Below are 15,246 nucleotides of genomic sequence, written 5' to 3' on the forward strand. Positions count from 1 at the left end.
ACAACTAGTATACACTACATATACTACATCCTACAATTGAGGAAATGCAGACATTTCAGCGAGTGCTTTGAAGACGATGTCACGGCAGTTTCACGTGGCGTCGCTATGGCGATCAGCTGTGAATCCCGCAGACACTGAGGGGGTACTATCCACAGTGGACAGTCATGTGGAAAGTGTATTCTTGTATTCTTTAAGCTGTAGGAGAGATATTTTTCGTCTCACTCCTTCAATCAGCTTTCATGCTCCAATGGATTGGATTTCTCAAGTGAGTACTCCTGAACATCTAAAAAGGTATGCAATACACACACACACACACACACACACACACACACACACAGTAGGACTACCATTCAAACAACATGCTCCCTAACATACACATAAATATGCAAAGGTGCTTTCTTGTTCAGACATCCACATTGCTGCTGAATGCAAAGACCAGTGACTCTCATTTCCCAGCCCACAAGCCACATTTGACCCTTCATTGACAGTTGAGCTGCCTGCAGCCATTCAACTCATTCTTCAGTTCACTTGTCTTATTAACATAAAAGTGCATTCAGCGTTATCGCTCCACTGGTGCGGAAAGAGAAAATTAAAAAGGGCTACATGCAAAATTTTCAGCGATTTTCACCCACGCTTCGAGCCATTCAGGAAGACAGAGAAGAACTTCTAGATAAAACGGGTCCTGTTTTAATTGAAATTGTGCAAGTTGATAAATATTTTTTTTTGTTTATTCTAAAATCTATTTATTTTTCGAACCTTGAAGGCACAGCATGGTGTATACAAAGCATTCAATCAACAGCTTGTGCTTCAGTAGTGAAGCGTTGGCTCTGATCATTGGCAGCCGCCCACTGCTGACATTGAACACTTGCCAGATAATATTTAGAATATAATGTTGTGTGGTTAATGTATTAAATGCGCATATTGGCCTGCAGTTAGCTTACAGTTTGTCTCCCTTAGTAGCAGCTTCACTCAGACATAAAGTGGCTGGTCATGACCTGAGCTTTACGTTCTGTCTACAGTTTCAATGGAGCTTAAAAGCAGCTTGGAGGACTTTGTTTTGGCAAAGTTGCTCCTTGCTTTCCGGCCCCCCTATTGCCTACAAATCAATTAATGCAGCTTTAAGGCTTTACAAACAAGTGTTTTACTGTCATAAAAAATGAATGTCCCGAAACCTTAGCTTCCTCTCAGCGGCATTCATGGCACCAACTGGTAAGGCAAATGGACAGTGCCAGTTTGGATGTATTGGGCACCCTCATGCTGTGCCAGCTGTATTGTAACAGATGAGACTATAACGGTAACCCGCTTATCTAAATATTGCTCAAAACTACTAAAAACAGAAACTGTGCATTACAAAGGACTGTACAGGTGGCAGTGGTCGCAGTTAACGTTGTAAATTGAAACAAAAACAAAAACGCAACAAAACTACTTGGTTAGGTTTAGTAAAAAACATCATGGTTTGGCTTAAAATGACTTAGTTTTTTACGTTATTAAACTATGGACATTAATATAAGTGAACGTTGACTTTCAGTTTCACACGGGTCACGAACAGCGGCCTCCTGGGTGAAAGTCCTGTGTTTGTTTGACCCATCCACCACCCCGATGTGTTTCGATGTATGCCACTTCACATCCTGGATGACCAGCACACCAATGACATTCAAAAATGGAGCCGCCAAAGACTATCAGTCATCCGCAGACTTAACATGTTATCTGTCACTAACCGGACAAAACTCACGCATAACCAACACTGCTGCCGGGATAATTGGTCTCCCCAACCTCACAGAACTAAACAACAAAGCCATTGCACGCATTGCAATCTCAATAGCACAGGACATCACACACCCACTCAATCACCACCTCACCATAATGCCCCGCTCCGGGCACTGGTACAGAACACTGAGGTGCAATAGAGCTCGCTTTGGGAAAAGCTTGATACCTGCAGTCATAGTTAAACAACAGGCGTCGCTAAATAGGCCTGAGTGTGCACTGCTGTCCGTCATGTTCTGTTGTTAATGCTGTTGTATTGCTGTTACTGTGTGCTGTTGTATGCATCGGTGTCTGACAAGTACAGTGCTGTGGAAAATAATTTACACTTGTGGGATAATAAAGTCTAAAATCTAAGTCTGATTATACAACCCGATCTCATGGGAAGGCGTATAAATAGTACGATATTACAAGGACATTCCACGTGTGATGGCGATGTATTTTAGCCTTTTCACCTGTCATTTGACGCCTTTTTTTGCGTGTCATTTTTACGCCACAGAACAAAACTAAGGTAACAGCTGCAGTTATGTTTTGGCAACAAAACAAGTTTGTTAAGTTTAGTAAAAACGTCATGTTTTCGTTTTATATAAGTAAACTAAGTAAAATACATAAACAATGTAACAGAAGTACAGAAAACACACTAACGTAGCTTCAAAATAACTCAACAACACTTTGGGACACGAACAGCAGTCTCCTGGTCTAAAGTCCTGTGTTTGTTGGACTCATCCACCTCTCCTCCCATCATCAGTAGTCTCCTGTTATTCGACGTCAGTACCGCTGAGTTTAGCATATTCACACAGATGCGTTTACATTACAGTCAGTACAGACTACATGATGTATAAATGACACACCGATAGAAAGAACGGCGTTCTTATAGCGAGCAAAATTACTTGTGAATTACCGTGTCATTCATACTCCATTTAGTGTGACCGAGATTATATGAGACAAAATGTCATAACTTTCATGATGTCTATATAAGCAATTTCTTACAAAGAAATATAGTCTGTGAGAGAAAGACACAGATTACATGTGAAGGTGTGATAAATGTTGCTCAAGTGGGAAAAGTGTATATGTGGTTCAGTCTTCACCTAAACCCATAAGATGTACATCTGTGTGTATGCATTAGCATTATCAAATCAGAAGCACACACAGACCCACAGAAAGATACCATAGAGGCACGTATCCTGTTGGCCCTACAGGTCTCATTCACGCCGACGCATGCTCAAATTTGTGCAGAGGTGTGAAATGTTATCACACTGCAGGATACACACTTCGATGCATTCAATGAGCAGAGATCGCATGGGCCCCTGAGAGGTTTCTTGTTGATTGAACCAATTTCCTGAAAGGATGGTCAATCAGTCAGAGTTAAGTTGCTTACCAGCACTTGTGTTGTCCTAGCAACTGCACATAAAGTGTCTCGAGAAAACATTCAAAGCCAGCTGGAATTTTCCATATCATTCGCTGTTACGACCTACAGAGCGCCCAATTTGACTGTTATCAGGCCATTAAAAATGCATTATCAGTCGCTATAAGCACCATAGATTGGGGTCATTAGGGGGCTACTACACCTACTACATTGTAAAAGTGAAAGTGAAACTTAAAAGCAACACGTTTTAACATGTAAAACTGAATGAAACGTCACATTTTTAACAGAAACAAAAATACTTAGGCAACAAAACTACAACTTATTTAGGTTAAGGCAAAAACATACAGTTAGATTTAGGCAATAAAACTACAACTTCTTTAGGTTTAGGAAACAAAACTACAACTTCCTTAGGTTTAGGCAAAAAAAAGAAAATACTTGGTTAAGTTTAGGGAAAAACATTGTGTTTTGGGTTAAAATAACTACGAATACAAGTTTCATACTGTCTATACTACAGCGTCTGACTTCCGCTTCTGCTCCTGTCATTATTACAACGGTTGCTAGAGGTCGCTTTCATGTTCTTTTACACCTTCTATCTGTGATCTACCATGTGAATAGATGATAAAACATACTAGTGGGTGTAGTGGGCCCCTATTGACCCACATCTATGGGGCTTATAGAGACTGATAACGCCTATTTAATAGCCTGACAGCAGTCTAATCGGCTGTACAGAGGATTCAGATTGGATCCTGATACCACTGGGCTCACCTTGACTGTCAAAGTTCAGGAGTTATCCACATTTGAATTTTTAATGTCTTTGATAAGTGGCATGTGCCTCGACTTGTGGCCAATGCAATTAGCATGATTTATAACTACATAGTGTAAAGCCCACGCAAAGGATATTTCATGTCAGAGTGGAAACTGCTCGAAGAAATTTATTAAACTGCCACAGGAGTCAGAAAGCACAGAGGGAGAGTGAAGTAGTTCTGAGTGTTTGGGCAATGGGGAAACAAATCCCTCATCCAACAACCACCCCCGCTGTTACACATGGTGATGGCAGCATTATACCGTTTTCAGCAGCAGGAGGGAATGGGACATTTATAAAAGGTAGAGGCAAGTTATTGCCGCTGAGGAGAACCTGCTTCTGTGTGCCACAAGAACAAGTCAAGTGATTTGAGTTGGACAGTAGCCTGAAGCTCACAGCCAAATCAACAGATGGCTTCAACAGGAATCTGAAAGTCAACTGACAAATCTGTGCAATTGCTGTTGAGACACTCCTAGAACAATCTGAGCAACACTGAACAAAGTCAGTAAGTACTCTGAAGTGTAATGTTTAGACTATTGCACCAACATATGGATGCTGGTGCATTTATAAAGATGCATTTTTAAACAACAACAAAAACATATTCCTTGAGCAGGGTTCAATCATTGGCTTCATCCGAAATCGCATACTATGCACAACATACTCAACAAGTGTACTATCCTTCAACATACTGTACTAGTGTGTGAATAAAAGGTACGTCGTCACTTCCTGAGAGCCTCCTTGGAGACGTGTAACCATGGTAACCCGTGCCAATCTCATGTGACCAAAACGACGGTTGGTTAGAATCAAAGTCTGAACTTATTTAAGATATATATAACGGCCAGCAAAGTGACATCTCTCTACAGTTAAATTGCATTATTAATGTTACAGAGCTGTCCGTCAACGTTCGTTATAAAAGTTCACCACCACCGTGTTGCATTGTGGGTTATTTATGCTGCCATAGTGTCCAGCGTTGCATACGGCAATATTTCACCGGAAATAGTATGCAATTCGCATACTATTGGTTTCAGACATACTAAAAAATCTCACATACTCTTTTAGCGTACTAAATAGCATGTTAGTATAGAATTTCAGATGCAACCAGTGTGTTCTGTACATTAGGCATATGGCCACGAGCATGAGGTGTCACACTTGGCGTTGCGCCTTACTCGTACTCATACGTATTGAATTGACGGTCGTGCAAAAGCATCGGTATTTGACGCCCTGGGAGTGAGAATGGGCTGGCATGTTGGGGGTACTGGCGGGATGCCGGTTGACGCAGCTGTGCATTTCCGTGTCCATCAGACAGTGCATTCATGAGTTAGATGTGGCTTTTAGTTCATTTCATTCTAACTGTGTTTTGAAAGGTGCTATATAAATAAAGTTTAGTATTATTATATTTTTGTCTCTTGTTTTACATCATTGTAAATGTAATGTTTTAGAGTTGCGGACTGTTCTGGAAAAACAACAAAAACAACAAGCAGTTTGAAGATTGTTTAATAGTTATATAATAATACATCTGAGCTGCTCTTGCGATTTGGTCACGTGGATGAGTGAACTACCATCATGATGCAATTCGCTTCACATCACTGGAAGAAAAAAAGCTTAAACATTAAGTAAATTTAAAATGACTATTGAAGTACTAGATATAGTGATAGCACAATAAGGTACCAGACTGCATAATTTGTCAGTCCAACTAATCACTGATTAGTTTCTCCTCCCCGGAAAAATGTGTGCTAATCAATAAACTCATCTTATTCGAGAATTTGGTTGGTAAAAGAACTCTTGAGTCTTGACGGCACACGTTTGAGAATATGGCTCAGAGAAAGTGCTCATCGCTGCCTGCAGCTTTAATTGAAATTATATTTTTGAAGAAATTATATTTTGAAGGAAGCAAAGATCATCATTTATGTGCATTTTATACAGCGACTGACAGTGAGAGTCGTCCTTACTGATATACCACACTGAAATGAAGCAGAATAGACAGTCTGAATAGAAAGGTTATGTTTCATGCCGAGTATGAATAGGGCACCCAACAGGAAAATGTTGAATCAAGAGAATCACCTTGTTTCTGAATAGCAGGGGGAATCTTATTAAGGAGGGTTACATGAAGGTGAGGCGACTGTAGGGAGGGAAGCAGAGAAGAGGGAGGACAAAAGAGCAGGTTTAGGAGAGATGGATGGAGAGAGAGTCAGCAGCCTAATACCCTATCGCTCTTTTAACATCTGTCTGCTTGCTCCTAAAACCAGGGAAGCAGCTGTGACTCATCTGCTGATTAGAGCTGTAATCAATCACTCATCACATTGTGTGTGTGTGTGTGTGTGTGTGTGGAAGCAGTGGATGCATGTGAGCAGTTTAGAGCAGTGATAGGGTTTTTCCACAGTGGGGGGGTTAGTTGCTCCACGCTAGTATGGTCAATCCGTTCTCACTCCCAACTCGTCAAATACCACCGTTTGGTCAGCGTCCCTCTGCATTGGAAACCTAATTTTGTCACGTCAGTCATTAGTAATGTGATTCGTCGGTATCGTTAGTCACATGAATTGCTAGTCAGCAACATTACGTCAACCACGAGAGTTTCCTAACCCTACGTAAATTGTTGTGTTGCCTAAACCTAACTTTCTGTAAAGAACAGAGGTTTATTTTAAAAAGACACTATGCATGTAACGAGCGTATATTGACCAAGCGGCGGTATTTGATGAGTTGAGAGAGAGAATGTTTTGGTATGGTGCGAGTGTTTTTCCACTGAACCACACAGCAAGGTAAAGTTGGTACCTGGTCTGCTGCCCTTTTGGATTAGATTCAACTTCGTTGTCATGGCACATTGTACAAGTACAAATACAAGGAAATGCAGTTTTGCATCTAACCAGAGTGCAAGAGTGATGATTGAGACAATATATACAAATGACTATGTATGTGGTGTATATACATATACAGTATACAGATTGCAGTTAAGGTGCAAAGGATAGACGTATGTTAGGTATAAGTTCCATACTGATGAAATATTGTTTAAAAAATAATGTGTAAGAGTATTATAAAGGATAAATTACATATACAGGTGGAGTTATATTTATATCTATACGCAGAGAGTTAATGTACATAGAACTATATGCATATGAGAATATTTGAGTGAGAGTGTGAGATTTTCAGCTCACTGTGGATGTTTCTGTTTGTACTAGTCCTCCCTGCAATATTTAAAACTGATCTGCTGACCAAATATCCCAGAATATGCCCCTATTTAATTTGTAACACCTGTTGTATTGAGGAATGGCACAGCTACTGTAATGAAGCTCTGCTAATTTGGTGACAAACGCATTGCATTTCCCATAACTTCTTCACAATAAAAGCATCCCGTCGGTTTCACCAGTGGAAAGCTTTTATTGTGAAGCAGCAGCAGCAGGAAAGGTTCAGTTTGCATCAGCAGTAAGGAAGGATCGTCCCACAAGTATGGAAACATTGTGAAACCATGCTAGGGTAGCTCCTCTACTCAGAAATGAAAAAAATGCAGGCAACTAGTAGAATTCTTCCCCTTTCACTGTCAGTCTCAATGTCACTTTTCTTCACTGAAGAAAAAAATAAAATGCTGCAAGCATGTTCACAGCACCACTCCCATCTGCTCTCACGGCAGTGCATACATCTCATTATGAGCAAGAAGCTGCTCCACAACATGACTGACAGTTTGTTCTCCTCACATTGCACAGCTTCAGTTGATGGAAAACTGCATCCGTCATTATTTATTCTTTAATGACACCACACCTTTTCTCTTATTTCATTAGGAATGCACAACTGCTTGGAGTCTAATCTTACATTCACTCTGCGATGTCTTCCTCATTTCATTCTCATCACAGTAATGTGGGGGTACTCGCTTCCCTGCCATGGTTAGAAAAATATCAAAACAACATGCTATTACAACCAATGGTGCTGTTTCAAGAGCTACTTCTTCATGCATTAAATCATATGTTTTAAGATTAAGCGGCGCAGTCACATCCCTGCACTTGACATTGCATTATCTCCCCTTCAAATAAACTGAAATGGAAATCAGGTGTGTCCTGCTCTGAATGCATGAACAGTTTTTATATTGGTATTTAATGCTTGGTTTACATTGATTCAAAACATGCACAGCTTAATGTGTTTACAGTCCCGGTAATGCTAATGCATGCATGATAGGTTTGTGTGTTTTTTGTTATTTAATTTGAGACTGATGTTTAAAGGTTAATATGTAGCAGTTGTTGGTTGTAAATATTCAAAGTTGGCTGCTCCTTCTCTGCTCAACGAGCTAGCGAGCGAGGGAGAGAGAGAGAGCAGCGATGGTGGAGCGAGCTATAGAGTGAATGAAAAGAGGGAGCTGCGTTAGTGATAACAAAGCAGTGGATCAGAGAAATAAAACATTATTGTTGAAGCTCAGAAACGTCCCGAACACAGCAAAATCAGATGAAAAGAGAACATCATAAATTACGGCTTATTATACCTTTAATGAATTTGCCCTTCATCAGTCATCTCTAAACACAAAGAATACAAATAAACAACCCATGTTGGGTCATGTTGGAAAATATTGAAATAAGTGATTTGAGTGTTAATTTATAATCAAATATTAAGTAGAATTTGCTTTGAGGATAAATTACAACGAGTTTGATGACAGGTCAGATGTGTGGGAAGTAAAAACACTCCTTTGAAATCACCTTGTGAATCCTTCCACAGACTCGCTCATACATGGTGCCTACATCGGGCACAAACAAATCTACACAACACGACCTGAGCACTTCATAACATTTTACACAAGATTTCAACATAACCTTGCTTCCTTGTGTCACCAAAACAACAACTCACCTTGGGTTTCCACTTGTTTGCAAAGCATTTTTGAATATATCCTGTTGCTTTTGAAAATGGTTTCATAAGAGAAAGATCAGAAAATCTTCTCAACCAGCAGCTGCGAGGTATGGAAGAGAATAACAAATTCAAGTCGTATCAATTCAGTAAATTCTTGAAATATATGTTCTGCATTTCGGAACAGATAACAGCAGGTTTGATGGGTGTTGCATTGTCAGCTTAAATGCCCCATTTAACTGCTCGTTCACACTATGGAGTCAGGCATTTAAGTATGTTTTCTGAAAGTGTAGTTAGTGTTTCGTTGCACAGTGTACATGCTGAGCTTCGTATCTCAAAGTAAACCTGCGTATTCTCCACAGCAGAACATAAACATGATGAACAAGTTCACACTTACTGTATTTATCAAAGTTAGGCCATTAGCTGTGCAACGGTATGTAAACCTTTTTGCATTTGCACACACGTGTAATTGTACCTGGATATCTACTGAGGTTGGTACAACAGACAGCTGTGTGTGTGTGCACATTGTGTGTAAGGCTGCCAGCAGTTTTTCTCACTTTCTATTCTCTTCTAAACCTGAGATTTTCATATCAATCATCTCTCTAGGCGTCTTTAACACCAACACACTTTCATCACCGTATGCGTGCGCCCAAATATGTGTTTATGCACATGTGCTCGCGGACGTGTGCGCGAGCGTATGCACGCTGCTTTGCAAGCGCCTGCCGAAGGAGACAAACAAACACATCTCACACTGTGCCCACATGGTAACCAGGGAACAGAATAAAATTTAAAAAAAGATAGGAGAGACAGGAAGCCTGGGAGAGAGGGGATGCAAACAGATGCTCAGGGATGAAGAGAGAAAGGGAGTGAGGAAACAAGGCCACAATACGCTTGTCTAGTTGGATTTCAACACATCCAGTGAATGGCTGCGAGCTCTCTTGTTCAACCCTATAATGTCCTCTCACACATCTGCAACACAAACCGCAACCATGTGATGTGGCTTAAGATTTTACTTAGTATGAACCTAGTGGAAAAAGAAAAAAATAGGGATACCTATATCCTGTATTTTCATGAAATAAAAACACAAAGGGAAATGTTTTTCAAAACAAATTGCTTCAAGATCTGCTATGTGAAAATCTATACTGACCTAAATGTGAAGATATAAGCTCCATTTACAGATGCTATAATCCACAGAAAATAATCACCCAACACTGCAGCTGAATGGAGCGTGGTGCTTTCAAATGGAGTCTGAATGACCCACTCATAACATGTTTTATTCACAAGTGGAAATTCTCTGAAAGTTCTGACTTCTATAGCTGTAACAGATTCTCATGTTTTTATTTTCTAAACATTAGAACCCATGGAAGTTACTTTATTTCGTTATTTACCATATCTTTGTTATTGGCATGACATTGAAAAAAAATCATTGACCATTTTAGTAAAATGTGACAGTAATCTTTAATGTCTTAACGTATTATCATACAATTGCATCTCATGAAAAAGTTATTCCTCCTTTTTTGTTCATTTTCCTACGAATGTCCAGCAACACGTGTCAATTTCTGCTCGTTACCTACATACAGTCTTTTCAAGATAATCTTCCGTCTTGACAGGAAACAACGTCCTTTTAGGTTTAGGCAAGAAAGCTACTTAGTTAGGTTTAGGAAAAGATCATGGTTTACTTGCGCGACAAATACATCAACGTTGACTTCTGTTTTCACAGAGGACATAAACATCGGTCTACTGGGCGAAAGACAGGTATTTTTTTGACCCATCGATCCAACCCGACCTCTGCTCTATGTGGCGTTCGCTGCTCTTTATGCTTCACACATATTGGTTTTGTGGGATATAAACGAAGTACAGTGCATTACTTTTCGTAGGTATAGCTATGAACAGTGTATGAGACCAGCCTGGTGATGTTAACACTAGAAGCATATCTTGTACGTCCCTTGACTTATATAACCTCACAAGTTCCCTTTGAAAGCAGCATATATGGCCTTTCTTAAGTTCATAGTTTCTTTCGTTTTTGGGGGGGCTGGAAAATTCACTGTAAGTTACAGTCTAGCTGGTCTAGTTTTCAGCAAACAAGCTCTGATAAACCCATTGGTGCACGCCACTGTTAAATGTGGTAGGCCATACACACACATGTACTGGCTGGTGAAGATAGTTGAAGATCTAGCAGCTAAAAAAAATGGACATTTTTCTCAGGAGTGGGTGGAGAAGGGGATGTTGCTCTGTGTATTTAAGGTGTGTGTGTCTTAAAGGTGTGTGTGTGTGTGTGTCTTTAAGGTGTGTGCGTCCGCTCCCCGGTGGCCAAAAATGGATTAATGCTGCTTAAGTCAAAGGTGCCATTAATACTAGACAAGGAGATTAACACTCGCCAGGTTCAATATGCATGTGTACTATACAGTAGTAGAGCCTGAGGAGTGAGTTCCGTCTCCCTGTTAGTGAGATGAATTAATATTACATCATTGATTTTGGGGGAGTGTGTACTCCTGACAGCCATCTGTCCTCTGTTTCTCTGACTCTGAACTGCAGCTGTGCGGTTCACTCCTGAGGCCTTGCATGTGTCTCTGTGTCTGTCTGTCTGTGTGTGTGTGTGTGTGTGTGTGTGTGTGTGTGTGTGTGTGTGTGTTTGTGAGTGTGTGTGTGTGTATTTGGAAAGTTGTGTTCCAACATCCATGCATGATGTTTAATTTGTTGTCATAAAAGGCCTTTAATCCCTTTCACACTACAGTTTAATCCTTTTGATTCTGGTGCCTAAGTGGCACCATTTGGAAGAAAAATCGGCTTTGTCTCCTACAAACACTCTTAACCGAACCATTGGTTTGTGTCCACTTCTCTGTGAAAGCCACCATTATTGACTATCTAGCACACACACGGTGTCTTTCTGTTCTTGTGAGGACTGTCCATTGAGTTAATACAACCCAATAACAAAGAACCACAATGCCATGCTCAGACCAACTTCAGCACTGCAAGAAATAAATCATCTTGCATCCCCCGCAGCCATTTCAACAACATCACTGTGTTGGCCAACAGGGATGCTGATGCAGAGGGTGATGGCTAAAAAGGAAAACCTGACTCAACTTTTGTTGCAACGAAACGTGATATCATGCAGCAGCCCGCTGTGGTGCACATGAACATCATACTTCTTCTGTTTACATTACAATTGTCAAGGCGGTGAAATTATTGTCACTGTGATAACGTTCCCAAGATGTAAAATCCTTTCTCCTAACATGAGGAACTATTTTGACATCAGCACCTGGAACAACACCAGTGCAGCTCCTTTTGCTGTTTTTAGTCTAAGAGCAGGCATTTACAGGAATGCAATGAAAAAGAAAGTAGAAGCATCAACCACCGTTGACTAACCTTGGAAATAATAACAAAAAAAAAACCTCAGCTGCTTTGACTTCCATTTCTTATTGCTGCTGAAAAAATAGAGAGGTGCATTGAATGTTGCCTTGCTGTGATGTAGATCCTAAAACCAAACTGGGTGACATTGAAAGTCAAGTACAATTTCTTTGACAGTTGAATGCCTTAACTTGCATCTCATGGTGCGGTTCAGCCACAAAATGTCTGCAAACACCTTATTACTGCAGGGTAGCAGACATTATCCTTACATGGAAGCACATTACATTCACTAAAGGGAATTATTAGTGTTACTATAGCATCTCGTAATAATGAGCTATGGCTCATATCAAAATTTATGAGTGGTGACAAGGTCCAAGTTTGTGTAGTGCGTAAGAGGTTGGTTTGGACCCAAGAATGCCCTTCCAGCAGGATGTTCTCATCCACCGCTCGTGGCTATACCTACGAGAAGTGATGCATTGCAATTCCTATACATCCCACAAAATCAATTTGTATGTAATCCACGTAATTGTGAACCAGGAAGTATAAACACCACGTAGGGAGGAGGTCAGGGTGGATAGGTGGGACCAAAAACACTAGACTTTCACCCACGAGGCTGTTCATGTCCTGTGTGAAACCAGAAGTCAACGTTGATTTATTTGTCACGTAACTTCCGTAGTTATTTTAACCCAAACCACAGTCTTTTCCTAAACCTAACCAAGAAGTTCCCTCTGGAGACTGAAGTTTATTTCCTGTGAAGTTCATTTTTAAAAGACAGTATGCATGTAACGATCGGAAATAGACACGTGTTGCTGGCTATTCGTAAGAGATGGCATGAAAAAATGAGGGATAACTTTTCATAAGATGTCAAACAAACTGTTGTATGAGAATATGTTGATTAATGTTGTTTCCAGAGGTTAAAACTGGATTTACATATCTAACAATAGTGTTGAAATGAACTGCAAAGGTGACTCAACTAAAATTAAAATATAATGACATTATATTTTTGTGCTGTGAATATCCACTCACTCTCTCATCCAATACCAGCAGGACAAACAGATAGGAGCATGTGTTTCCTGTTTGTTTTGTCTCCAGCTTGCTCCGCTGGACTCGCAGGTCATCCTGGTGACGTGCCATCTTTGTACAATATGATACCAGCAGACTGCAAAGTGCTCCGTCTCTCTTTTGCGTAGTTATTTTAACCCAAACAACCATCTTTTCCTAAACCTAAGCAAATTGTTTCCTGTGAAGATGGAAGTTTATTTTGAAAATACTGTATGTATGTAGCAAGCAGAAACTGTCACGAGAAAAAGAGGAATCACTTAAAGTTAACAATCAGAAAAATATCCCATTATAATTATGAGATTTAAAGTGTAATTTGACATATAGAAGAAAAACATTTCTAAACGTTATTAATGCCACAAGCGTCTGTAACAAAACTATACCTTAGCTGATGCATAATGCATTGAAACCAAACTCGACATATCAATTACGTGCACAAGTAGCCTCGCTGTCCCTCTCCAGCTGGTTTGAATCCAAAACCTGTCCCCAAATGTACCGAAGTTCAGACACACACACACACTCTCTCTCTCTCTCACACACACACACACACACACACACACACACACACACACACACACACACACACACACACAACCACACAGACAATCAGCAGGGACATGGGCACTGGCAGCCCTATCAAAAACCGTGGCACTGCTCCGGTTAGCACAGAGGTGGCTGCTTCAGAATGCCAATAAAGAAGTAAAGAATAGGTCCAGGGTGACTCAGACTTTGGTATACCCCTATACACACACACACAAAAACGCCCAATCCAGGCTCCAGCTCACGTCTGCGGCTGACAAAATGTCCCACTCAATCATGTTCTCTTTTTCTCCCCTTCATTGTCACTCTGCTCTGCTACACCGTTACTGCAGACACAAAACACACACCCACCTTTCACTCTCTCCTCCCCCTCCACTCTAATTCCCCTCTTATCAAAACGCAAACAATCCATAAATCCAAAAATGACCATTTTGTCCATACACCACATCTCATAACTCATGTCTTCGACGGAGCTGTAAGAAACTGCGGAAAATGCTTTTTAAGTGTGTGTGTGTGTGTGCCTTTAGGGAAATTGCAGGAGTTGTAATTGTTTGCCTCTTATCACCACTGTAGTTGTGCAAAGTGTCAACAGTGTTTAGAAATAGAGGTGGAATGTACGTCGCAAATCAGTCGCTAACGCACAAAAAGCTCTTTCTTTTGATGTTATTTGACGATAAGAGCGAGTCTGTTGTTTTCCTTCTTCATTTAGGTGAAAAATGCCTTTTGATTTAATGAAATTCTCCTCTCATTACCTCCCGCTATCTCGCTTTTATCAAGTCACTCACACATTTTTGTATTCACTCTTTTGGCATACTTGCACTCACACACAGAGTCAGACCTGGAGGGGAGGCTGGCTTTACATGCGTATTAAAGAGCCAGCATATAAAAAAAGACCATTTATTACTGCTGTCATTGGACTGCAGATTGTTAAAAAATAGATTATAGAAGCTGACAGGAAATTTTAGAATCTTTTTGGTTCATTCGGAGGTAGACGCCGCAGTTGCTTTTATTCATAATGGGATTCAATTGTATGAGGTGAAAGCTTAAAATGTCTCGCAGATGTTCTCAGAGTTGTTTGTTGTGTGGGAGGAAGGGCGCCGTGCGGCCCCATGCTGTGCTAAGCCTCGGATTGGAAGTTATGTGTATTTGCTGTAATCATGGAGAAAGTAGGTTCAGCCTTGAACTCGCATTCTCATATTTTATCATTGCTTAAATACCTCGTATGTGAGCAAGCAACTATTACAATATGTAAAAGAGCAAACGATGAGACACTAGAGCAGCATGCTAAGTCCTCTGACAGCTAGTGACATGTAAGCCTCAAGCTATTAGTACATCTGGGAAGGTTCAGTTTTCTATTCCACTAATAGCAAGCTAATTGACCCTTTTGCAGTTTCTAAACAATGATGCCATATGTAAGTTTGAGCACGCAGTTTGGCAACGGAAGAACAGCAAAGTGCATTAGCTTGTCAAGCTATGTAAGGACACTAACCACCAAAGATCGCGAATGCAACCCAAACAAATTGGCTTTGATGAATGGTGACCAACATCCGGA

The 15,246-nt window shown here is 40.5% G+C and overlaps 1 protein-coding gene across 1 annotated transcript in view; it reads right to left on the reverse strand.

The window, feature by feature from the left end:
* Positions 1-321: 321 nt before the first annotated feature.
* The window catches only part of cbr1 (carbonyl reductase 1), a 585,032-nt gene continuing 570,107 nt past the window's right edge, over positions 322-15,246 (reverse strand). The window contains exon 8 of the transcript XR_012595377.1: positions 322-343. The gene's annotated coding sequence lies outside the window, so the exon portion shown is untranslated. The remainder of the gene's footprint in view (positions 344-15,246) is intronic.

This window comes from Sebastes fasciatus, chromosome 9 (genome assembly GCF_043250625.1).
Source record: "Sebastes fasciatus isolate fSebFas1 chromosome 9, fSebFas1.pri, whole genome shotgun sequence".
Classification (NCBI taxonomy): Eukaryota; Metazoa; Chordata; class Actinopteri; order Perciformes; family Sebastidae; genus Sebastes; species Sebastes fasciatus.